This window comes from Rutidosis leptorrhynchoides, chromosome 8 (assembly GCF_046630445.1).
Source record: "Rutidosis leptorrhynchoides isolate AG116_Rl617_1_P2 chromosome 8, CSIRO_AGI_Rlap_v1, whole genome shotgun sequence".
Lineage (NCBI taxonomy): Eukaryota > Viridiplantae > Streptophyta > Magnoliopsida > Asterales > Asteraceae > Rutidosis > Rutidosis leptorrhynchoides.
Genome location: NC_092340.1, coordinates 123,216,073 through 123,243,669, shown reverse-complemented (window position 1 = coordinate 123,243,669; position 27,597 = coordinate 123,216,073).

Below are 27,597 nucleotides of genomic sequence, written 5' to 3'. Positions count from 1 at the left end.
ATATTTTGGAATCAACCTCAACCCTGTATAGCTAACTCCAACATTCACATATAGAGTGTCTATGGTTGTTTTGAAATATATATAGATGTGTCGACATGATAGGTCGAAACATTGTATACGTGTCTATGGTATCTCAAGATTACATAATATACAATACAAGTTGATTAAGTTATGGTTGGAATAGATTTGTTACCAATTTTCACGTAGCTAAAATGAGAAAAATTATCCAATCTTGTTTTACCCATAACTTCTTCATTTTAAATCCGTTTTGAGTGAATCAAATTACTATGGTTTCATATTGAACTCTATTTTGTGAATCTAAACAGAAAAGGTATAGGTTTATAGTCAGAAAAATAAGTTACAAGTCATATTTGTAAAGGTAGTCTTTTCAGTCGAAAGAACGACGTCTAGATGACCATTTTAGAAAACATACTTCCACTTTGAGTTTAACCATAATTTTTGGATATAGTTTCATGTTCATAATAAAAATCATTTTCTCAGAATAATAACTTTTAAATCAAAGTTTATCATGGTTTTTAATTAACTAACCCAAAACAGCCCGTGGTGTTACTACGACGGCGTAAATCCGGTTTTACGGTGTTTTTCGTGTTTCCAGTTTTTAAATCATTAAGTTAGCATATCATATAGATATAGAACATGTGTTTAGTTGATTTTAAAAGTCGAGTTAGAAGGATTAACTTTTGTTTGCGAACAAGTTTAGAATTAACTAAACTATGTTCTAGTGATTACAAGTTTAAACCTTCGAATAAGATAGCTTTATATAAATGAATCGAATGATGTTATGAACATCATTACTACCTTAATTTCCTTGGATAAACCTACTGGAAAAGAGAAAAATGGATCTAGCTTCAACGGATCCTTAGATGGCTCGAAGTTCTTGAAGCAGAATCATGACACGAAAACAAGTTCAAGTAAGATCATCACTTGAAATAAGATTGTTATAGTTATAGAAATTGAACCAAAGTTTGAATATGATTATTACCTTGTATTAGAATGATAACCTACTGTAAGAAACAAAGATTTCTTGAGGTTGGATGATCACCTTACAAGATTGGAAGTGAGCTAGCAAACTTGAAAGTATTCTTGATTTTATGTAACTAGAACTTGTAGAATATATGAAGAACACTTAGAACTTGAAGATAGAACTTGAGAGAGATCAATTAAATGAATAAAATTGAAGAATGAAAGTGTTTGTAGGTGTTTTTGGTCGTTGGTGTATGGATTAGATATAAAGGATATGTAATTTTGTTTTCATGTAAATAAGTCATGAATGATTACTCATATTTTTGTAATTTTATGAGATATTTCATGCTAGTTGACAAATGATGGTTCCCACATGTGTTAGGTGACTCACATGGGCTGCTAAGAGCTGATCATTGGAGTGTATATACCAATAGTACATACATCTAAAAGCTGTGTATTGTACTAGTACGAATACGGGTGCATACGAGTAGAATTGTTGATGAAACTGAACGAGAATGTAATTGTAAGCATTTTTGTTAAGTAGAAGTATTTTGATAAGTGTATTGAAGTCTTTCAAAAGTTTATAAATACATATTAAAACACTACATGTATATACATTTTAACTGAGTCGTTAAGTCATCGTTAGTCGTTACATGTAAGTGTTGTTTTGAAACCTTTAGGTTAACGATCTTGTTAAATATTGTTAACCCAATGTTTATAATATCAAATGAGATTTTAAATTATTATATTATCATGATATTATCATGTATGAATATCTCTTAATATGATATATATACATTAAATGTCTTTACAACGATAATCGTTACATATATGTCTCGTTTAAAAATCATTAAGTTAGTAGTCTTGTTTTTACATATGTAGTTCATTGTTAATGTACTTAATGATATGTTTACTTATCATAGTATCATGTTAACTATATATATATCCATATATATGTCATCATATAGTTTTTACAAGTTTTAACGTTCGTGAATCACCGGTCAACTTGGGTGGTCAATTGTCTATATGAAACATATTTCAATTAATCAAGTCTTAACAAGTTTGATTGCTTAACATGTTAGAAACATTTAATCATGTAAATATCAATCTCAATTAATATATATAAACATGGAAAAGTTCGGGTCACTACAGTACCTACCCGTTAAATAAATTTCGTCCTGAAATTTTAAGCTGTTGAAGGTGTTGACGAATCTTCTGGAAATAGATGCGGGTATTTCTTCTTCATCTGATCTTCATGCTCCCAGGTGAACTCGGGTCCTCTACGAGCATTCCATCGAACCTTAACAATTGGTATCTTGTTTTGCTTAAGTCTTTTAACCTCACGATCCATTATTTCGACGGGTTCTTCGATGAATTGAAGTTTTTCGTTGATTTGGATTTCATCTAACGGAATAGTGAGATCTTCTTTAGCAAAACATTTCTTCAAATTCGAGACGTGGAAAGTGTTATGTACAGCCGCGAATTGTTGAGGTAACTCAAGTCGGTAAGCTACTGGTCCGACACGATCAATAATCTTGAATGGTCCAATATACCTTGGATTTAATTTCCCTCGTTTACCAAATCGAACAACGCCTTTCCAAGGTGCAACTTTAAGCATGACCATCTCTCCAATTTCAAATTCTATATCTTTTCTTTTAATGTCAGCGTAGCTCTTTTGTCGACTTTGGGCGGTTTTCAACCGTTGTTGAATTTGGATGATCTTCTCGGTAGTTTCTTGTATAATCTCCGGACCCGTAATCTGTCTATCCCCCACTTCACTCCAACAAATCGGAGACCTGCACTTTCTACCATAAAGTGCTTCAAACGGCGCCATCTCAATGCTTGAATGGCAGCTGTTGTTGTAGAAAAATTCTGATAACGGTAGATGTCGATCCCAACTGTTTCCGAAATCAATAACACATGCTCGTAGCATGTCTTCAAGCGTTTGTATCGTCCTTTCGCTCTGCCCATCAGTTTGTGGATGATAGGCAGTACTCATGTCTAGACGAGTTCCTAATGCTTGCTGTAATGTCTGCCAGAATCTTGAAATAAATCTGCCATCCCTATCAGAGATAATAGAGATTGGTATTCCATGTCTGGAGACGACTTCCTTCAAATACAGTCGTGCTAACTTCTCCATCTTGTCATCTTCTCTTATTGGCAGGAAGTGTGCTGATTTGGTGAGACGATCAACTATTACCCAAATAGTATCAAAACCACTTGCAGTCCTTGGCAATTTAGTGATGAAATCCATGGTAATGTTTTCCCTTTTCCATTCCGGGATTTCGGGTTGTTGAAGTAGACCTGATGGTTTCTGATGCTCAGCTTTGACCTTAGAACACGTCAAACATTCTCCTACGTATTTAGCAACATCGGCTTTCATACCCGGCCACCAAAAATGTTTCTTGAGATCCTTGTACATCTTCCCCGTTCCAGGATGTATTGAGTATCTGGTTTTATGAGCTTCTCTAAGTACCATTTCTCTCATATCTCCAAATTTTGGTACCCAAATCCTTTCAACCCTATACCGGGTTCCGTCTTCCCGAATATTAAGATGCTTCTCCGATCCTTTGGGTATTTCATCCTTTAAATTTCCATCTTTTAAAACTCCTTGTTGCGCCTCCTTTATTTGAGTAGTAAGGTTATTATGAATCATTATATTCATAGATTTTACTCGAATGGGTTCTCTGTCCTTCCTGCTCAAGGCATCGGCTACCACATTTGCCTTCCCCGGGTGGTAACGAATCTCAAAGTCGTAATCATTCAATAATTCAATCCACCTACGCTGCCTCATATTCAGTTGTTTCTGATTAAATATGTGTTGAAGATTTTTGTGGTCGGTATATATAATACTTTTGACCCCATATAAGTAGTGCCTCCAAGTCTTTAATGCAAAAACAACCGCGCCTAATTCCAAATCATGCGTCGTATAATTTTGTTCGTGAATCTTCAATTGTCTAGACGCATAAGCAATCACCTTCGTTCGTTGCATTAATACACAACCGAGACATTGCTTTGATGCGTCACAATAAATCACAAAATCATCATTCCCTTCAGGCAATGACAATATAGGTGCCGTAGTTAGCTTTTTCTTCAATAACTGAAACGCTTTCTCTTGTTCATCATTCCATTCAAATTTCTTCCCTTTATGCGTTAATGCAGTCAAGGGTTTTGCTATTCTGGAAAAGTCTTGGATGAACCTTCTGTAGTAACCAGCTAGTCCTAAAAACTGGCGTATGTGTTTCGGAGTTTTCGGGGTTTCCCACTTTTCAACAGTTTCTATCTTTGCCGGATCCACCTTAATACCTTCTTTGTTCACTATATGACCGAGGAATTGAATTTCTTCCAACCAAAATGCACACTTTGAAAACTTAGCGTACAATTCTTCCTTCCTCAATACTTCTAACACCTTTCTCAAATGTTCACCGTGTTCTTGGTCATTCTTTGAGTAAATAAGTATGTCATCAATGAAAACAATGACAAACTTGTCAAGGTATGGTCCACATACTCGGTTCATAAGGTCCATGAACACAGCTGGTGCATTAGTTAAACCAAACGGCATGACCATAAACTCATAATGACCGTAACGTGTTCTGAAAGCAGTCTTTGGAATATCATCTTCTTTCACCCGCATTTGATGATACTCGGAACGTAAGTCAATCTTTGAATAAACAGACGAGCCTTGTAGTTGATCAAATAAGTCATCGATTCTCGGTAGTGGGAAGCGATTCTTGATGGTAAGTTTGTTCAACTCTCGGTAGTCGATACACAACCTGAATGTACCATCTTTCTTCTTGACAAATAAAACAGGAGCTCCCAACGGTGATGTGCTTGGTCGAATGAAACCACGCTCTAAAAGTTCTTGTAATTGGCTTTGCAGTTCTTTCATCTCGCTGGGTGCGAGTCTGTAAGGAGCACGAGCTATTGGTGCAGCTCCTGGTACAAGATCTATTTGAAATTCAACGGATCGATGTGGGGGTAATCCCGGTAATTCTTTCGGAAATACATCGGGAAATTCTTTTGCAATGGGAACATCATTGATGCTCTTTTCTTCAGTTTGTACTTTCTCGACGTGTGCTAGAACAGCATCGCAACCTTTTCTTATTAGTTTTTGTGCCTTCAAATTACTAATAAGATGTAGCTTCGTGTTGCCCTTTTCTCCGTACACCATTAAGGGTTTTCCTTTTTCTCGTATAATGCGAATTGCATTTTTGTAACAAACGATCTCTGCTTTCAATTCTTTCAACCAGTCCATACCGATTATCACATCAAAACTCCCTAACTCTACTGGTATCAAATCAATCTTAAATGTTTCGCTAACCAGTTTAATTTCTCGATTTCGATATATATTATCTGCTGAAATTAATTTACCATTTGCTAATTCGAGTAAAAATTTACTATCCAAAGGCGTCAATGGACAACTTAATTTAGCACAAAAATCTCTACTCATATAGCTTCTATCCGCACCCGAATCAAATAAAACGTAAGCAGATTTATTGTCAATAAGAAACGTACCTGTAACAAGCTCCGGGTCTTCATGTGCCTCTGCCGCATTAATATTGAAAACTCTTCCGCGGCCTTGTCCATTCGTGTTCTCCTGGTTCGGGAAATTTCTAATAATGTGGCCCGGTTTTCCACATTTATAACAAACTACATTGGCATAACTTGCTCCGACACTACTTGCTCCGCCATTACTCGTTCCGACACCATTTGTTCCTTTCGTTCTATTAACCCCTGGTCCGTAGACCTCACACTTCGCCGCGCTATGACCATTTCTTTTACACTTGTTGCAAAATTTGGTGCAGAACCCCGAGTGATATTTTTCACACCTTTGGCATAGCTGCTTCTGATTGTTGTTGTTGTTGCGGTTATTATTGTTGTTGGGATGATTGTTGTAGTTGCTGTTGTTGTTGTTGTTGTTGTTGTTGTTGTTGTTGTTGTTGTTGTTGTTGGGCCGTTTGTTGTAGTTGCGATTGATGTTGCGATTGTTGGGATAATTGTTGCGATTATTGTTGTAATTGCTGTTGTTGTTGTATTAGTGATTCTTATCACCGTTTTCCTCCCACTTTCTTTTGACTTGCTTCACATTGGCCTCTTCAGCAGTCTGTTCTTTAATTCTTTCTTTAATCTGGTTCACTAGTTTGTGAGCCTTTCTACATGCCTGTTGTATGGAGGTGGGCTCGTGTGAACTTATATCTTCTTGGATTCTTTCCGGTAATCCTTTCACAAACGCGTCGATCTTCTCTTCCTCATCTTCGAATGCTCCCGGACACAATAGGCACAATTCTGTGAATCGTCTTTCGTACGTGGTAATATCAAATCCTTGGGTTCGTAACCCTCTAAGTTCTGTCTTGAGCTTATTGACCTCGGTTCTGGGACGGTACTTCTCGTTCATCAAGTGCTTGAATGCTGACCACGGTAGTGCGTACGCATCGTCTTGTCCCACTTTCTCTAGATAGGTATTCCACCATGTTAACGCAGAACCTGTGAAGGTATGCGTAGCGTACTTCACTTTGTCCTCTTCAGTACACTTACTTATGGCAAACACCGATTCGACCTTCTCGGTCCACCGTTTCAATCCGATCGGTCCTTCGGTTCCATCAAATTCCAAAGGTTTGCAGGCAGTGAATTCTTTGTAGGTGCATCCTACACGATTTCCTGTACTGCTAGATCCAAGGTTATTGTTGGTATGTAGCACAGCCTGTACTGCGGCTATGTTTCAAGCTAGAAAAGTACGGAATTCCTCTTCATTCATATTCACGGTGTGTCGAGTAGTGGGTGCCATTTCCTTCAAAATAGTCAAATGGAACAAGTTAATCATACAGAATATTAAGAGTAGTTAATAGTATTTCGTAGCATAATATGAACTCATTTATAAAAGCTTTTTCTTCATATTAGCGTTTTATAAGTTTAAATTCGGGTAGTACCTACCCGTTAAGTTCATACTTAGTAGCTAATATACAATTCAACTACTACAATTCTATATGAAAAACTGATTATAATAATATTTCGCGTTCAAACTTTTACACAATATTTTACAAACTTACAATACCGCTTATTTTACATATAGCATGAAATATAGCACACAATAAATTTGATACAAGATGGTTGTGAAGATAATTCTAGCTAGTACACAAGTCGTTCAGCAAAGGCAATAAAGACACGTAATTCATACGTCCAGAAACAAGTCATGCATTCTGGTTTTACTAGGATTACTTCCCATCCTTGGTCTTGTGGAACATAACCGTTATGGCCGTTGATAAGACAGCGTGTTGTAACGTCGTCAAAGGGACGAGGGTTACGTAATGTCCAACAGTCCCGTAACAATCTAAAAACCTCATTTCTTACCCCAATTACCGACTCCGTCACTTGTGAAAACGTTTTGTTTAATAGTTGTAGCCCGATGTTCTTGTTCTCACTTTGGTGAGAAGCGAACATTACTAATCCGTAAGCATAACATGCTTCTTTATGTTGCATGTTAGCCGCTTTTTCTAAATCACGAAGTCCAATATTCGGATATATTGAGTCAAAATAATTTCTTAACCCATTGCGTAAAATAGCATTTGGGTTCCCCGCAATATATGCGTCAAAGTAAACACATCGTAACTTATGGATTTCCCAATGTGATATCCCCCATCTTTCGAACGAAAGCCTTTTATAAACCAAGGCATTCTTGGAACGTTCTTCGAATGTCTTACAAACTGATCTCGCCTTAAATAGTTGTGCCGAAGAATTCTGACCGACTCTAGACAAGATTTCATCAATCATGTCTCCGGGTAGGTTTCTTAAAATATTGGGTTGTCTATCCATTTTGTGTTTTTATACTGTAAAATAGACAAGAGTTAGATTCATAAAAAAAAAATACTTATTAATACAAGAAATTTTTACATATATCTTAAAGCATAAGCACACTATATTACATATATTACACCACACGAATACAACTATCTTATTCCGACTCGCTTGTTTCTTCTTCTTCGGTTTTGGTTCGTTTTGCCAAGTTTCTAGGGATATATGATGTTCCCCTAATACGAGCCGTCGTTTTCCACATTGGTTTAGAAAAACCTGGTGGTTTAGAGGTTCCCGGGTCATTGTTACAACCTAAGGACTTCGGGGGTTGACGATACATATAAAGTTCATCGGGGTTGGAATTAGATTTCTCTATTTTTATGCCCTTTCCCTTATTATTTTCTTTTGCCTTTTTAAATTCAGTTGGGGTAATTTCTATAACATCATCGGAATTCTCGTCGGAATCCGATTCATCGGAGAATTGGTAATCCTCCCAATATTTTGCTTCCTTGGCGGAAACACCATTGACCATAATTAACCTTGGTCGGTTGGTTGAGGATTTTCTTTTACTTAACCGTTTTATTATTTCCCCCACCGGTTCAATTTCTTCATCCGGTTCTGATTCTTCTTCCGGTTCCGATTCTTCTTCCGGTTCCGACTCTTCTTCCGGTTCCTCTTCGGGAACTTGTGAATCAGTCCACGAATCATTTCAATTTATATTTGACTCTTCATTATTATTAGGTGAGTCAATGGGACTTGTTCTAGAGGTAGACATCTATCACATAATATCAAACGCGTTAAGAGATTAATATATCACATAATATTCACATGTTAAAAATATATAGTTTCCAACAAAATTTGTTAAGCAATCATTTTTCAAGTAAACACGGTCGAAGTCCAGACTCACTAATGCATCCTAACAAACTCGATAAGACACACTAATGCAAAATTCTGGTTCTCTAAGACCAACGCTCTGATACCAACTGAAATGTCCCGTTCTTATTGATTAAAAACGTTCCATATTAATTGATTTCGTTGCGAGGTTTTGACCTCTATATGAGACGTTTTTCAAAGACTGCATTCATTTTAAAACAAACCATAACCTTTATTTCATCAATAAAGGTTTAAAAAGCTTTACGTAGATTATCAAATAATGATAATCTAAAATATCCTGTTTACACACGACCATTACATAATGGTTTACAATACAAATATGTTACAATAAAATAAGTTTCTTGAATGCAGTTTTTACACAATATCATACAAGCATGGACTCCAAATTTCGTCCTTATTTAAGTATGCGACAGCGGAAGCTCTTAATAATCACCTGAGAATAAACATGCTTAAAACGTCAACAAAAATGTTGGTGAGTTATAGGTTTAACCTATATATATCAAATCGTAACAATAGACCACAAGATTTCATATTTCAATACACATCCCATACATAGAGATAAAAATCATTCATATGGTGAACACCTGGTAACCGACATTAACAAGATGCATATATAAGAATATCCCCATCATTCCGGGACACCCTTCGGATATGATATAAATTTCGAAGTACTAAAGCATCCGGTACTTTGGATGGGGTTTGTTAGGCCCAATAGATCTTTCTTTAGGATTCGCGTCAATTAGGGTGTCTGTTCCCTAATTCTTAGATTACCAGACTTAATAAAAAGGGGCATATTCGATTTCGATAATTCAACCATAGAATGTAGTTTCATGTACTTGTGTCTATTTTGTAAATCATTTATAAAATCTGCATGTATTCTCATCCCAAAAATATTAGATTTTAAAAGTGGGACTATAACTCACTTTCACAGATTTTTACTTCGTCGGAAAGTAAGACTTGGCCACTGGTTGATTCACGAACCTATAACAATATATACATATATATCAAAGTATGTTCAAAATATATTTACAACACTTTTAATAAATTTTGATGTTTTAAGTTTATTAAGTCAGCTGTCCTCATTAGTAACCTACAACTAGTTGTCCACAGTTAGATGTACAGAAATAAATCGATAAATATTATCTTGAATCAATCCACAACCCAGTGTATACATATCTCAGTATTGATCACAACTCAAACTATATATATTTTGGAATCAACCTCAACCCTGTATAGCTAACTCCAACATTCACATATAGAGTGTCTATGGTTGTTCCGAAATATATATAGATGTGTCGACATGATAGGTCGAAACATTGTATACGTGTCTATGGTATCTCAAGATTACATAATATACATTACAAGTTGATTAAGTTATGGTTGGAATAGATTTGTTACCAATTTTCACGTAGCTAAAATGAGAAAAATTATCCAATCTTGTTTTACCCATAACTTCTTCATTTTAAATCCGTTTTGAGTGAATCAAATTGCTATGGTTTCATATTGAACTCTATTTTGTGAATCTAAACAGAAAAGGTATAGGTTTATAGTCGGAAAAATAAGTTACAAGTCATTTTTGTAAAGGTAGTCTTTTCAGTCGAAAGAACGACGTCTAGATGACCATTTTAGAAAACATACTTCCACTTTGAGTTTAACCATAATTTTTGGATATAGTTTCATGTTCATAATAAAAATCATTTTCTCAGAATAATAACTTTTAAATCAAAGTTTATCATGGTTTTTAATTAACTAACCCAAAACAGCCCATGGTGTTACTACGACGGCGTAAATCCGGTTTTACGGTGTTTTTCGTGTTTCCAGTTTTTAAATCATTAAGTTAGCATATCATATAGATATAGAACATGTGTTTAGTTGATTTTAAAAGTCAAGTTAGAAGGATTAACTTTTGTTTGCGAACAAGTTTAGAATTAACTAAACTATGTTCTAGTGATTACAAGTTTAAACCTTCGAATAAGATAGCTTTATATAAATGAATCGAATGATGTTATGAACATCATTACTACCTTAAGTTCCTTGGATAAACCTACTGTAAAAGAGAAAAATGGATCTAGCTTCAACGGTGTAGTGACCCGAACTTTTCCATGTTTATATATATTAATTGAGATTGATATTTACATGATTAAATGTTTCCAACATGTTAAGCAATCAAACTTGTTAAGACTTGATTAATTGAAATATGTTTCATATAGACAATTGACCACCCAAGTTGACCGGTGATTCACGAACGTTAAAACTTGTAAAAACTATACGATGACATATATATGGTTATATATATAGTTAACATGTTTTTATTATAAGTATGTATCTCATTAGGTATTTTAACAATGAGTTATATACATAAAAATGAGACTATTAATTTAAGAAACTCGAAAACGATATATATAACGATTATCGTTATAACAACGTCTTACTAGGTACATATGAATCATATTAAGATATTGATACACTTGGTTAATTATGTTAAATGATAAGTAAATATATTATTAAGTGTATTAACAATGAAATACATATGTAAAAACAAGACTACTAACTTAATGATTTCGAAACGAGACATATATGTAACGATTATCGTTGTAACGACATTTAACTGTATATACATCATACTAAGATATATTATATATCATAATATCATGATAATATAATAATTTAACATCTCATTTGTTATAATAAACAATGGGTTAACAACATTCAACAAGATCGTTAACCTAAAGGTTTCAAAACAACATTTACATGTAACGACTAACGATGACTTAACGACTCAGTTAAAATGTATATACATGTAGTGTTTTAATATGTATTCATACACTTTTGAAAGACTTCAAGACACTTATCAAAATACTTCTACTTAACAAAAATGCTTACAATTACATCCTCGTTCAGTTTCATCAACAATTCTACTCGTATGCACCCGTATTCGTACTCGTACAATACACAGTTTTTAGATGTATGTACTATTGGTATATACACTCCAATGATCAGCTCTTAGCAGCTCATGTGAGTCACCTAACACATGTGGGAACCATCATTTGGCAACTAGCATGAAATATCTCATAAAATTACAAAAATATGAGTAATCATTCATGACTTATTTACATGAAAACAAAATTACATATCCTTTATATCTAATCCATACACCAACGACCAAAAACACCTACAATAACTTTCATTCTTCAATTTTCTTCATCTAATTGATCTCTCTCAAGTTCTATCTTCAAGTTCTAAGTGTTCTTCATATATTTTACAAGTTCTAGTTACATAAAATCAAGAATACTTTCAAGTTTGCTAGCTCACTTCCAATCTTGTAAGGTGATCATCCAACCTCAAGAAATCTTTGTTTCTTACAGTAGGTTATCATTCTAATACAAGGTAATAATCATATTCAAACTTTGGTTCAATTTCTATAACTATAACAATCTTATTTCAAGTGATGATCTTACTTGAACTTGTTTTCGTGTCATGATTCTGCTTCAAGAACTTCGAGCCATCCAAGGATCCGTTGAAGCTAGATCCATTTTTCTCTTTTCCAGTAGGTTTATCCAAGGAACTTAAGGTAGTAATGATGTTCATAACATCATTCAATTCATACATATAAAACTATCTTATTCGAAGGTTTAAACTTGTAATCACTAGAACATAGTTTAGTTAATTCTAAACTTGTTCGCAAACAAAAGTTAATCCTTCTAACTTGACTTTTAAAATCAACTAAACACATGTTCTATATCTATATGATATGCTAACTTAATGATTTAAAACCTGGAAACACGAAAAACACCGTAAAACCGGATTTACGCCGTCGTAGTAACACCGCGGGCTGTTTTGGGTTAGTTAATTAAAAACTATGATAAACTTTGATTTAAAAGTTGTAATTCTGAGAAAATGATTTTTATTATGAACATGAAACTATATCCAAAAATTATGGTTAAACTCAAAGTGGAAGTATGTTTTCTAAAATGGTCATCTAGACGTCGTTCTTTCGACTGAAATGACTACCTTTACAAAAACGACTTGTAACTTATTTTTCCGACTATAAACCTATACTTTTTCTGTTTAGATTCATAAAATAGAGTTCAATATGAAACCATAGCAATTTGATTCACTCAAAACGGATTTAAAATGAAGAAGTTATGGGTAAAACAAGATTGGATAATTTTTCTCATTTTAGCTACGTGAAAATTGGTAACAAATCTATTCCAACCATAACTTAATCAACTTGTATTGTATATTATGTAATCTTGAGATACCATAGACACGTATACAATGTTTCGACCTATCTTGTCGACACATCTATATATATTTCGGAACAACCATAGACACTCTATATGTGAATGTCGGAGTTAGCTATACAGGGTTGAGGTTGATTCCAAAATATATATAGTTTGAGTTGTGATCAATACTGAGATACGTATACACTGGGTCATGGATTGATTTAAGATAATATTTATCGATTTATTTCTGTACATCTAACTGTGGACAACTAGTTGTAGGTTACTAACGAGGACAGCTGACTTAATAAACTTAAAACATCAAAATATATTAAAAGTGTTGTAAATATATTTTGAACATACTTTGATATATATGTATATATTGTTATAGGTTCGTGAATCAACCAGTGGCCAAGTCTTACTTCCCGACGAAGTAAAAATCTGTGAAAGTGAGTTATAGTCCCACTTTTAAAATCTAATATTTTTGGGATGAGAATACATGCAGGTTTTATAAATGATTTACAAAATAGACACAAGTACATGAAACTACATTCTATGGTTGAATTATCGAAATCGAATATGCCCCTTTTTATTAAGTCTGGTAATCTAAGAATTAGGGAACAGACACCCTAATTGACGCGAATCCTAAAGATAGATCTATTGGGCCTAACAAACCCCATCCAAAGTACCGGATGCTTTAGTACTTCGAAATTTATATCATATCCGAAGGGTGTCCCGGAATGATGGGGATATTCTTATATATGCATCTTGTTAATGTCGGTTACCAGGTGTTCACCATATGAATGATTTTTATCTCTATGTATGGGATGTGTATTGAAATATGAAATCTTGTGGTCTATTATTATGATTTGATATATATAGGTTAAACCTATAACTCACCAACATTTTTGTTGACGTTTTAAGCATGTTTATTCTCAGGTGATTATTAAGAGCTTCCGCTGTCGCATACTTAAATAAGGACGAGATTTGGAGTCCATGCTTGTATGATATTGTGTAAAAACTGCATTCAAGAAACTTATTTTGTTGTAACATATTTGTATTGTAAACCATTATGTAATGGTCGTGTGTAAACAGGATATTTTAGATTATCATTATTTGATAATCTACGTAAAGCTTTTTAAAATCTTTATCTATGAAATAAAGGTTATGGTTTGTTTTAAAAATGAATGCAGTCTTTGAAAAACGTCTCATATAGAGGTCAAAACCTCGCAACGAAATCAATTAATATGGAACGTTTTTAATCAATAAGAACGGGACATTTCAGTTGGTATCCGAACGTTGGTCTTAGAGAACTAGAATTTTGCATTAGTGTGTCTTATCGAGTTTGTTAGGATGCATTAGTGAGTCTGGACTTCGACCGTGTTTACTTGAAAAATGATTGCTTAACAAATTTTGTTAGAAACTATATATTTTTAACATGTGAATATTATGTGATATATTAATCTCTTAACTCGTTTGATATTATGTGATAGATGTCTACCTCTAGAACAAGTCCCATTGACTCACCTAATAATAATGTGTAGCGACCCCGACAAATCGTCAAGTGACGGCGTCGGCTACGTGGGTCCCATTACCTGATTATAAGTCTTTAAGATAACGTTTGACCAAAATATGTCGCCTTCATTTCAAAATAAAGATTGTTTCAAAGTTTACAAGAATTGTTCAACCAAAAGTTAAGTTACAACGTTATAAGTACGATTGAAATCTAGGCGACACGGTTTAAAGTAAAGTCAAAAGACGCTCCATGAAATGCATGTATACTCGACATCGGATGCAAGTATCAATTAGTAAGCGGAAGCATGTTTCACATATCGTGCATGACCTGAGAAAAACATAGAAATCTGTCAACGAAAACGTTGGTGAAATCATAGGTTTAAGTAAGTAAGTACAAGTGAACCACAAGATTTGCATCAATGAAATAATAGTAATACATTCCAAAAGTTTGTTTCACGAGCACCCAATTATCAATGCTTAACATTTCCTTCCATTGAACCCCATCACTTAGTGCTAGAACATACACTGTTTCTCGAAAATATATTTCATTCGTAAACGGTAGCGAACCGTTTGAATGAGGGTTTGTCAAACCCATATGGATCCATACAACATAAGTTCTCGCTTACACCCGGCAAGTGTAACTAATGATAATCGAATTGAGGATTTTGTTCTAAACTCGTATGTAGAATGTTTGTTTTCCTGTACTTGTGTTCACTTAGTAAAAGAAATGTTTATGTTTTCTCATCCCAAATGTAAGTTCAAAAAGAGTAAAAGTGGGACTATGATCTCACCTCGAGTGCACGAGTATAAAGGTACTTCAACAAGTAAACGTGTGCAAAGACAAAGCTAGTCTTGACCTAAACAATAGGTTTATATCAATAACGGTAAACACGATAGGTCAAAGATGTTCAATTAGTCCTATGGCTCGTTACGACTCAATAATGTAGCATGTGAATCAAGTTGTCATGTTTCATGCAAGATACAAGTATAAAAGCATGTTAGAACGATTGCACAACCATTTGGTTAAGTTTGATTAAAAGTCAAACTTGGTCAAAGTCAAAGTCAACGGGGTCGGGTCGGGTATCCGACAATTTTTCTAAGTTATATAATCATATATGAGTATGTTGGCCAAGTTTCATGTTAATCGGAGGTCCGTAGCATAGCAAACATTTTCATGTCAAATGACCAAGTGAACAGCCAGTTTTAGCACAATGGGACGGCGTCCTGAGAAGCTAGACGGCGTCCCTCTTTTAAGGTTGGGACGGCGTCCCTTAGAGCTAGACGGCGTCCCTCTTTTAAGTTTGGGACGGCGTCCCAGAGAGCTAGACGGCGTCCCTCTTTTAAGTTTGGGACGGCGTCCCAGAGAGCTAGACGGCGTCCCTCTTTTAAGTTTGGGACGGCGTCCTGCTTTTCTGGACGGCGTCCTGGTTTGTTTCCAGACCCTGTTTGCTGCAACTCTAAGTGCACGAACCAACAATCAAACCAACCCAAATTACAAACCGCAAACAATTAGAACATGTATTTTATATCACCGGAAAGGTAATTTGACGAGGAAAACACCTAGACACATTTCATCAAGCAATTCAACACTTACCCATCCCAAAACCGCATTTAAACGTTCATAATCAAGGTTCAAGTTCCAAATATGCATTTCATGATTCGGGCAACCAATTTACATGTATGATATGCCGTTTCGAAGGTAATCATACACACATTGCAACAAAATTCTTATCTATAATATTTCATAACATTTGATGTATCAAAAGTTCATCTAAAGCTTATCAAACCCTAATCCAAGTTCACAAAATCACTAATCATGTTCTTGGAATTTCCTTAATTAACCTATACATCAAAACGAAGCTAATGATACTAGGAACACAATTAGAACATGAACTTTTAACATCTAACAACATATGATCATCCAAAATTCAAGAACAACACACCAAAATTCAAGTTCATGCTAGTTACACTAAAACAACGAGATCGAGCATACAAATTACATACACAAACTAGACTCGAGCCATAGACACTAATTAACAACTTTATAACTCAAAAATCTCAAGAACACATAAAATTAGTGATTTTAGAAAGTTACCCAAATGAGATGAAGTTGGTACCAAAATGAAGAGGATGAAGAGAGGATCACGAATATGTAATTTATTTGGTTGCTAGCTCCCTAATCCGGATTTAGATGATGAATGAATGGATTTGGTTTTTGAGTGTGTGTTCTTGCTAGAGAGAAAGAGAGAGAGATGGAGGTGGAAATGAATGGGTGAAAGGGGTTTGACCCTTTGACCTAGTCAAGGGTTTGATCCCTTGTCAAGTTTAGTCCCTCAACTATGAATCGGGTGCGGGAATTAACCGAACGAATTATTTTAAATTTCACGGGAGTACGGGAGATATTAAATTCCGATAACGAGAATATTTAAAATGTTACTTAACAAAGGATACGAATCTAGATACGAAGGGTATTATTTAAAAAGAAAAAGACGGGCGTTAAAATAATTTAACGGAAAAATGCGGGATGTTACATTATCCACACCTCAAAAGAAATTTCGTCCCGAAATTTAGTTGGAAGTAATAATCGATGCCTCTCACTCGAGGCCGGAGATGTCAATGCTATGAATAAGTGAAGGTACGTCCTTGAGTGTTCTCATGAATTTGGATTGTCAGGGTTTTACGTTGCATTAAGGTTCGGTTTTTACGATCCCCGGTTTCAACTGGTTTTCCTATGAAGAGAAGTTTGTCATTGATAGTTGATGTATCCAGCAGGATTGCACGTTCCGGTTCCGCAGGACACGTTTCTAAGTTTGTTACACGAAATGTAGGGTAAACGGAAACTTAATTGCATCGGAAGTTCTAAACGGTAGGCAGCGGTTCCAATACGCCCCAAGGTTTCAAAAGGTTCAATATTGCAGATATAGCCTTTCTCGATTTCCTAAAATGGATTTCACCTTTCCAAGGTGCGGTTTCTCAATATTACGCGATTACACACTGGGATTTGTGGGGTTTTCATTTAAGTTTGGTATAACTCTTCTGGCGACGATGAGTTGCCTCGAGCCCTCCTCGGACTTGAACGATCTCAATTGTTGTTTCTTGATGGAGTTCAGATTCGGCGATTTGCTTGCCGCATGCTTTGGTTAAATGAACAGGGGTATGACATTAGCGGTCATATAGGGTTTTGGAAGTGTTGCGTTAATATACGAGTGATAGCTGTCATCGTAAAAGGAACTACTAAAGGTGACAATACCAGTCTGTAACATGTCTTTCCAAGATTGAATCGTACGTTTGCTCGGTTCGTCGGTTGTGGGAGCTACGCGGTACGTATGTCCAAGTGGGTTTCCAAGGTTTCTTGCAAAACTAGAAGCGATACGAGTATTTTGATCCGAGGTAATTGGCAATGGTACACCGTGTTAGAATAGGATCTCTTAAGATATGTTTGAACAAGTCAGTTAGGGTTCGAAAAAAAAATGTTCGTTAGGACTATTCACCCTCGTGGCGAATACTAAGGTAATATGAGGAATTTCTCTATCCATGGAGAAATGTTACAAGGAGTTCCCTTAAACGGAAGTGCGAGCGATAAAGATGGGAGTGAAATGAGGACTTAGAATAGGATGAGTTTACATCTCGAGGTTGCCATAACGTGCCTCTAGTTGTCAATAGTTGAAGTCTGAAAGAGAAACGAGGTAGTACACGTAGTTGTACAGTTCGGGGTTGAATAATAGTTGACCGATTATCAGAAACACAAGGGCGTTGAGTCAAAGAAGAGTGAAGTATCGTTAGATTGTGTGCTATCTTAAATTCCAGTAATATCAGACGGTGACGGTGAAATAACAGAGGTATGTAGTGTGGTACGTGATGACGAGAAGATTGATCGGATCCACAATTTAGTATTCGAATTCTTCGTGTAAAATAACGAATTTTAGTTATGTTGATTTTTGAGTCGAGAGAGTATGCCTTTCGGCGTTCATGTAGAAATATTCCCATGTTTGAGTTCCATCTGTTGCTATACGATTTTAACTAGAAATGTTGGTGTGAAGAATCACGCTCAAGGTTCGAACACGGAGAGGTTTAGAGTTTTCCTTAGTGAGTTAACGAGTTTAAAAGTCGTGTGACACGAGAAAAGTCGGAAATGAATCTTCGGTAACAATAGACGAGATCTAAGATTTTACGAATACAAGTCTGAGTTGGGAGAGTTTCCTGATTACATGTGGCTCGATTTCGAGATTGATTGTAATGCCTTGACCATTAACATCATGGTCTAGAAAGTTGGACTTCGTTCAACAGGAATTCTCACTCGGAGAATTTGGTATGGAGTTGCTCTTTTCTCAAAAGTTCGAGCTTAAGATGGTGATGTTGTTAGTTTCCCTTCTTTACTTGAATAAGTTAAGATGTCATCTATAAATACGATAACAGATTTGTCTAGATAAGTTGCATACGTGGTTTAGGAGGTTCATGAATACGGACGGAGTCCTAAATAAATCAAACGGTACTAAGAGAGATTTACAACTAACGTTGTGAGTTCGGAAATGGCTTAGGAGACATCGTCTCACTTAACCCCCAATTGATGATAACCGAAACGGAGGTCGTTTTGGAATACACACGGGATTCATGCAAGAAATCATGAGGTCATGGATGCGAGGGAGAGGGTATCGGTTTTCCAACCGAAAATTACTCAGTTCACAATAATCTATACAAGATGATGGGGAAACAAATTTTTTTTTTTTTTTTTTTTTTTTTTTAATGAATACGTTTCGAGCTCCCTAGTTCTATAGGTGTCAAGTCAAAAGTCTTAACGTACATCCTCCAATAAAATTTATAGGCACACAATATTTTCCGTTGGTCACTTAAATCGCCTAAATAGTATCTAAGGGAAAAGATGGAAAGTAATGAGTACAAGTCAAAGTCTCGGTTGTAGAACGTCTAGCGGTAACTGAATCGAATAAGTATGAAATATACGGTTTGTTGTGAAGAAACGTACCCGTGACTAGCCCATCGTCGTCTCGGGCATTCTAGGTGTCGATGTTGAAAGTTCAATGTCGTGCGTTGGGGTTGATTTCTTCTTTGGGCACACATTCCTAAAATGACCCAGTTGGCCACACTCAAAGCATGCACCCGTCCTGTGTGCGTTGGGCACCCTTCGAGCGACGGTAACGGTACCCTTACAGACATGGGCCACATGGCCACTTCTTTGACACTTGACGCAAAATGGTTTGCCACATTCACCAAAATGATGTTTGCGACACTTGTTACAGTGAGGTAGGGTTCCGGCATACCCCTTCTTGCCGCCGGGGGTGAAAGGCTTCTTGGAGATGTTGTTATTGTTGTGGTTGCTTGGTTGCGAGGCTTCCCATTTTCTTTTGTTGTTACCCGGGTGGTTCTCGACCATTCGTACCGATGCTTCCATTTCATTCACCGTTTCTAAAGTTTGGTGGGCCTTTGTTAAAGCCTCTTGTAGGTTAGTGGGTTGGGATGCCATTACCCCGTGTTGAATGCTCTTAGGGAGGCCATCCATGTAAAGTTCGACTCTTAGGGATTCGGGAGTCATGAGATTTGGACACATTGAGACTAGTTCGGTAAACCGTTGATTATAAGCTCCGAGGTCATTCCCGACCGTTTTTAAATTCCTTAGCCCTTGCTCGAGCCTTCGAGCCTCATCGCGCGGGAAGTATTCGGTGATCATTCTTTCTCTTAATTCGGTCCAAGAGAGTGTAAGGGCTTCATCGATACCCACTGATTGTACATACGTGTTCCACCATGAGAGAGCGATACCGGTAAGAGTGAGGGTGGAAAACTTGACCTTATCTTGGTCTCGACAACCGCTTGTGTTAAAAACGGTCTCCATTTGTTCAAACCATCGGGTGAGAGTAACCGGTCCTCCGGTTCCATCGAAAGTGAGAGGATTGTACTTCATGAAGTTCTTGTAGGAGCAACCTTCGATTGAATTACCGGTTCCATGATTGTTGTGGTTAGAAAAGTGATCGGCCACGGCCGTACCCACGGCGGTGGTTATCATTCGTTGAAGAGCTTGTTCTAGAGTTTCGAGAGGAGTATTGTGTTGACCTTGGTGAGCCATTGTTCCTTCATGACACAAGAATATCGTTGGTTAGTATTTTCAACAATACTAACCACAGTATGGAATAAGGATAGAGAGAAAATTTTCCTTGACTCGCCTTAAATTCTTTACGTCATAATGTCGGAACGTCCATGTGAATCACCGTAATATAATCCCGGAAATTATATTACCCTGATTCTCATGTGCATTTAACATTACTTCATAAAGTCAAGGTGGCGCATCAACAAAATTTATCAACGTAAGATCAAGATCGAATACGAGTTAGATATGATAGAAGAGTTCGAGTATAAATGCACAATTAGTCAAATAATTCCTACTTCAGTCTATATGCCGGTTGTAGTCTAGATTCACCTATGTACCCTATGACTCGGGGTGGACACAAATGAACTCTAAATCCCTACAACCAAGGCTCTGATACCAACTGTAGCGACCCCGACAAATCGTCAAGTGACGGCGTCGGCTACGTGGGTCCCATTACCTGATTATAAGTCTTTAAGATAACGTTTGACCAAAATATGTCGCCTTCATTTCAAAATAAAGATTGTTTCAAAGTTTACAAGAATTGTTCAACCAAAAGTTAAGTTACAACGTTATAAGTACGATTGAAATCTAGGCGACACGGTTTAAAGTAAAGTCAAAAGACGCTCCATGAAATGCATGTATACTCGACATCGGATGCAAGTATCAATTAGTAAGCGGAAGCATGTTTCACATATCGTGCATGACCTGAGAAAAACATAGAAATCTGTCAACGAAAACGTTGGTGAAATCATAGGTTTAAGTAAGTAAGTACAAGTGAACCACAAGATTTGCATCAATGAAATAATAGTAATACATTCCAAAAGTTTGTTTCACGAGCACCCAATTATCAATGCTTAACATTTCCTTCCATTGAACCCCATCACTTAGTGCTAGAACATACACTGTTTCTCGAAAATATATTTCATTCGTAAACGGTAGCGAACCGTTTGAATGAGGGTTTGTCAAACCCATATGGATCCATACAACATAAGTTCTCGCTTACACCCGGCAAGTGTAACTAATGATAATCGAATTGAGGATTTTGTTCTAAACTCGTATGTAGAATGTTTGTTTTCCTGTACTTGTGTTCACTTAGTAAAAGAAATGTTTATGTTTTCTCATCCCAAATGTAAGTTCAAAAAGAGTAAAAGTGGGACTATGATCTCACCTCGAGTGCACGAGTATAAAGGTACTTCAACAAGTAAACGTGTGCAAAGACAAAGCTAGTCTTGACCTAAACAATAGGTTTATATCAATAACGGTAAACACGATAGGTCAAAGATGTTCAATTAGTCCTATGGCTCGTTACGACTCAATAATGTAGCATGTGAATCAAGTTGTCATGTTTCATGCAAGATACAAGTATAAAAGCATGTTAGAACGATTGCACAACCATTTGGTTAAGTTTGATTAAAAGTCAAACTTGGTCAAAGTCAAAGTCAACGGGGTCGGGTCGGGTATCCGACAATTTTTCTAAGTTATATAATCATATATGAGTATGTTGGCCAAGTTTCATGTTAATCGGAGGTCCGTAGCATAGCAAACATTTTCATGTCAAATGACCAAGTGAACAGCCAGTTTTAGCACAATGGGACGGCGTCCTGAGAAGCTAGACGGCGTCCCTCTTTTAAGGTTGGGACGGCGTCCCTTAGAGCTAGACGGCGTCCCTCTTTTAAGTTTGGGACGGCGTCCCAGAGAGCTAGACGGCGTCCCTCTTTTAAGTTTGGGACGGCGTCCCAGAGAGCTAGACGGCGTCCCTCTTTTAAGTTTGGGACGGCGTCCTGCTTTTCTGGACGGCGTCCTGGTTTGTTTCCAGACCCTGTTTGCTGCAACTCTAAGTGCACGAACCAACAATCAAACCAACCCAAATTACAAACCGCAAACAATTAGAACATGTATTTTATATCACCGGAAAGGTAATTTGACGAGGAAAACACCTAGACACATTTCATCAAGCAATTCAACACTTACCCATCCCAAAACCGCATTTAAACGTTCATAATCAAGGTTCAAGTTCCAAATATGCATTTCATGATTCGGGCAACCAATTTACATGTATGATATGCCGTTTCGAAGGTAATCATACACACATTGCAACAAAATTCTTATCTATAATATTTCATAACATTTGATGTATCAAAAGTTCATCTAAAGCTTATCAAACCCTAATCCAAGTTCACAAAATCACTAATCATGTTCTTGGAATTTCCTTAATTAACCTATACATCAAAACGAAGCTAATGATACTAGGAACACAATTAGAACATGAACTTTTAACATCTAACAACATATGATCATCCAAAATTCAAGAACAACACACCAAAATTCAAGTTCATGCTAGTTACACTAAAACAACGAGATCGAGCATACAAATTACATACACAAACTAGACTCGAGCCATAGACACTAATTAACAACTTTATAACTCAAAAATCTCAAGAACACATAAAATTAGTGATTTTAGAAAGTTACCCAAATGAGATGAAGTTGGTACCAAAATGAAGAGGATGAAGAGAGGATCACGAATATGTAATTTATTTGGTTGCTAGCTCCCTAATCCGGATTTAGATGATGAATGAATGGATTTGGTTTTTGAGTGTGTGTTCTTGCTAGAGAGAAAGAGAGAGAGATGGAGGTGGAAATGAATGGGTGAAAGGGGTTTGACCCTTTGACCTAGTCAAGGGTTTGATCCCTTGTCAAGTTTAGTCCCTCAACTATGAATCGGGTGCGGGAATTAACCGAACGAATTATTTTAAATTTCACGGGAGTACGGGAGATATTAAATTCCGATAACGAGAATATTTAAAATGTTACTTAACAAAGGATACGAATCTAGATACGAAGGGTATTATTTAAAAAGAAAAAGACGGGCGTTAAAATAATTTAACGGAAAAATGCGGGATGTTACATAATGAAGAGTCAAATGTAAATTGGAATGATTCGTGGACTGATTCACAAGTTCCCGAAGAGGAACCGGAAGAAGAGTCGGAACCGGAAGAAGAATCGGAACCGGAAGAAGAATCGGAACCGGATGAAGAAGTAGAACCGGTGGGGGAAATAATAAAACGGTTAAGTAAAAGAAAATCCTCAACCAACCGACCAAGGTTAATTATGGTCAATGGTGTTTCCGCCAAGGAAGCAAAATATTGGGAGGATTACCAATTCTCCGATGAATCGGATTCCGACGAGAATTCCGATGATGTTATAGAAATTACCCCAACTGAATTTAAAAAGGCAAAAGAAAATAATAAGGGAAAGGGCATTAAAATAGAGAAATCTAATTCCAACCCCGATGAACTTTATATGTATCGTCAACCCCCGAAGTCCTTAAGTTGTAACAATGACCCGGGAACCTCTAAACCACCAGGTTTTTCTAAACCGTTATGGAAAACCACAGTTAGTATTAGGGAAACTGTAACAACCCAAACCGTAACCGACCAAACACGACGAAATTTCAAACAAAAAAAAAATTTTCTGGTGCAGGCCATCTGCGCGGCGCGCCAGGTGGCCGCGCGGCGCGCCAAACCACCTGGACAGCCCGCTGTCCCCGGAAGTCAATTTAATGAAAATGTTTGACTAGTTCCCGACACATTTAGCTAAAACGCTTTTAACCATGACTTCATATATGAAAAACTAGCACGTTTAATTAATAAAATCAAATTTACGAAGCGGGTCCCACATCGACCCAAATTACCCCTTGAGTACCAAAATGCAATATTTGACCATAAGACTTTTAATACAAAACGAAGCCGAGCATGGCGATTGGGGATACGCTACCCAATCCTAAACAATCCAAAAGCAAGTCTCTAAAGCAAACTATGCAAGTCTTCTAGTCCTCGCGCTTACCCGAGCCACCAATCCGCATGCAATCTATAAAAAGAGTCAACAACGAGAGGGTAAGCTAATGCTTAGTGAGTAGAATAAATATATACATGCATATACAACTTACCTACTCGCATCCACGACATCACATAATTACACATAAATCACTTACCTCATCGTACCAAACGCTAGTATCATCAAATCGTATAACTAGCAACCTCATAAGCAATCAATAGCTAGTAACGTCAAACCGTACAACTAGCAACATCATTAGCATAAATAAATATATATAATAAATCAAATTAAATGCTAGCATCAACAATTACAATTCATGGTTAACCAATCTCTTCGCTAGGGGAACGACTTCGCGAATCAAGTCATCGATGTTCATAACATTCGTTAGCTTCCAAAAACGGCTATGGCATGCTAACCCCCCGAGGTGTTCCAAAAACGGCTATGGCATCACCCCTCAAGTGTTCCAAAAACGGCTATGGCATCACTTGCTCAATGTGAGTAGAACACGGCTATTACTCACGCTTTCGTACACCAACACGGCTATGTGTACGGGTAACTCAAATAACAACGTGGGAGTAAAACACGGCTATTACTTGCCACTAAATACACAAACACGGCTATGTGCCTTAGTACAAAACATGGACTAATACGGCTAAGTCCCACAACCTTGGTCACAAAACGGCTATGTGACACCATCAACACGGTACATAAATCATATACATACATATATACATATTCCACTCACAATAATCATTATGGACAAGAACGGCTATGTCCCACCACTACGGTCACAAAAACGGCTATGTGACATCATTACTACGGGCAACTATCAATGTGGACAAAATGTCTATATCTCACAACTATGGTCACCAAACGGCTATATCCCACAACTATGGTCACCAAACGGCTATGTGACACCATTTCCACGGGCACATAAATCATATACATACATATATAGATATTCCACTCACCTTGAAGTCTTGAAGAATGCTTCCAAGTAATCCGCAACTCGCCAATGGAAAGTACCTATTCCATTACCACAATTACAATAATACACTTAGAGTGGATTTACAAATCAACCCAATTCGTAAGTGCAATTTCGACCCAAATGCACTTCCAAGCACAAACCGTGCCCAAACTAACCAATAGTCACTAACACAAGTGAGAATGGTCCTAATATGCCAATTAAACCCGAACTCAAGTGTTAAACACGTGTCATACCCATTTTGACCCTTAAACCCTAATTTTGACCCATAAAGGTCAAAATCTCATTCTTTGCAAGTTTTGACACCAAAACACATTTAACTCGGTTTTATACTTCAACTTAATCCATTTTAAGTTTATAAACTTCATTAAATCGCCAATTGGGTCATAATCACCACGAAACCCTAATTTGACCCAAAGTCAAAGTTAGTCAACCAAATAACCCTAAATGGGTTCCAATACTTCCATAATCACTAACTTAAGTGATTTAACTAAATTTCAAGTTCTAAACATGGCCAAATAGTTCACCAACCCGAAATCCGCCAACAATTAACAACAAACCCGATTACTAGCATCACTAAACTCATTTCATCACCTAAAAGGGTTTCACAACAAATTTACTCAAACCCTAACTTGAATATCAAATCAAATAATTGAAACTCGGAGTTTGAGCTTACCAATACTATCACCGCGTAGCCAAGAACGAAAGGAACAACTTTAGAACCCGAGCTTTGGTGAGAAATCGACTCCTTCTTCCCCAAATCAAGCCCTCTCTCTCTAAACCCTTACTCTCTCTCTAAAAATGGTTGAGAGTGTTTTGGTTGGTGAGAATTTGATCCAAACTGATCAAAGGATCAGTTTTGATGACCCTAAACCGACCCCAAGTGAAAAGACCAAAGTACCCTTCATTTAAAGCCTTTAAAAAGGTTGAAAATTGCTTCTGACCCATTCGGCGCGCCGCGCCACTATGTGGAGCGCCGCTCCACTCTGCAGGTCAGATTTCAGAAACTTGTTTTGGCCATAACTTTTTGTCCGTAGCTCCGTTTTCGATGAATCAAATATCGTTGGAAACGTAATAAGATTTTCTTTCCAATGGTAAGGCTTTGAAACATCAACACAAACTTTATTTGGGGTTGAAAAGATACGTACACACCTTGGTACTTCAGACCACGTCCCGTTTCCTTCGACGTTCGAGCAAGCGACACGTACATGCTTCGTACACTTCACACACGCATCGTGCACCATAAATACATTATGTACAATAAATATTTGGGTCTTACAACTCTCCCCCACTTAGAATCGATCACGTCCTCGTGATCCTCGTCACTTAACCAAACGGACCACACTCCACGGTCCTCAACATAAGTCCCAATCCGACTTTCCTAAGCAATTCTTCCCGACGAATCGCCTTCCACAACTAAATCGTCATCCACGATTTTTCTCAAATCCACAATCCGAGCACTAAAACCATACTCATTCCCTCGCATCGGGAAACTCATCCCATCTCTAACCGAGATATCACTCCTCTAGCGTACCATTACCAAGTACCGTGCTAAAGCAACCAAGTCTCAACCTAAGGTCAACAACCCGAAACGATGAAGACCGAACCAAACGAATCCTTACGGATAACACCAATCACTAAACATCCCTTGTAGCGTATAATACAACCAATACGCAACTACCGTAACATCATACGCGAACGACTAGAACTGCTAGCGTCCAATCGACTATAACAACTTAAAACCCTAGGCGTACAAAATCGACCATTGTCACGCCCGTAACGACATGTGAGCGAAATACGGCTATCGCATCAGTAATCACACAATACGGTCCTCACGATCCCACCATAGAAGTATAAAACAACTGATAGATCACTCAACACCGGATGAAGTCAGCGGACCCGAAAGTCATGCTTCACCGATATAACAATACCTCATGATGAAGTCAGCGGACCCCGAAAGTCATGCTTCACCACTATAACAATACCTCGCACTATGAGTAGTGCAACATCGCGCTCCGCTACACTATAGTGAACCCCAACGGATACCGCTAACCGTCCACACTATCGAGCAAGAACCACCTATATCAAGCATAGGCACAAAACAATATTTCTCTAGAAGAGAATCCGATACGCACATCCCTTAACCGAGGGATTTCACCTTGCTCGCCAAAACACGTCCATTATCTCTCGACGAGATTCACCAAACTTACCACCTCGGTGGTAATTTACAAATCCAATATCATAAGTACCAATGAGCCAAAAATTGTACTCTA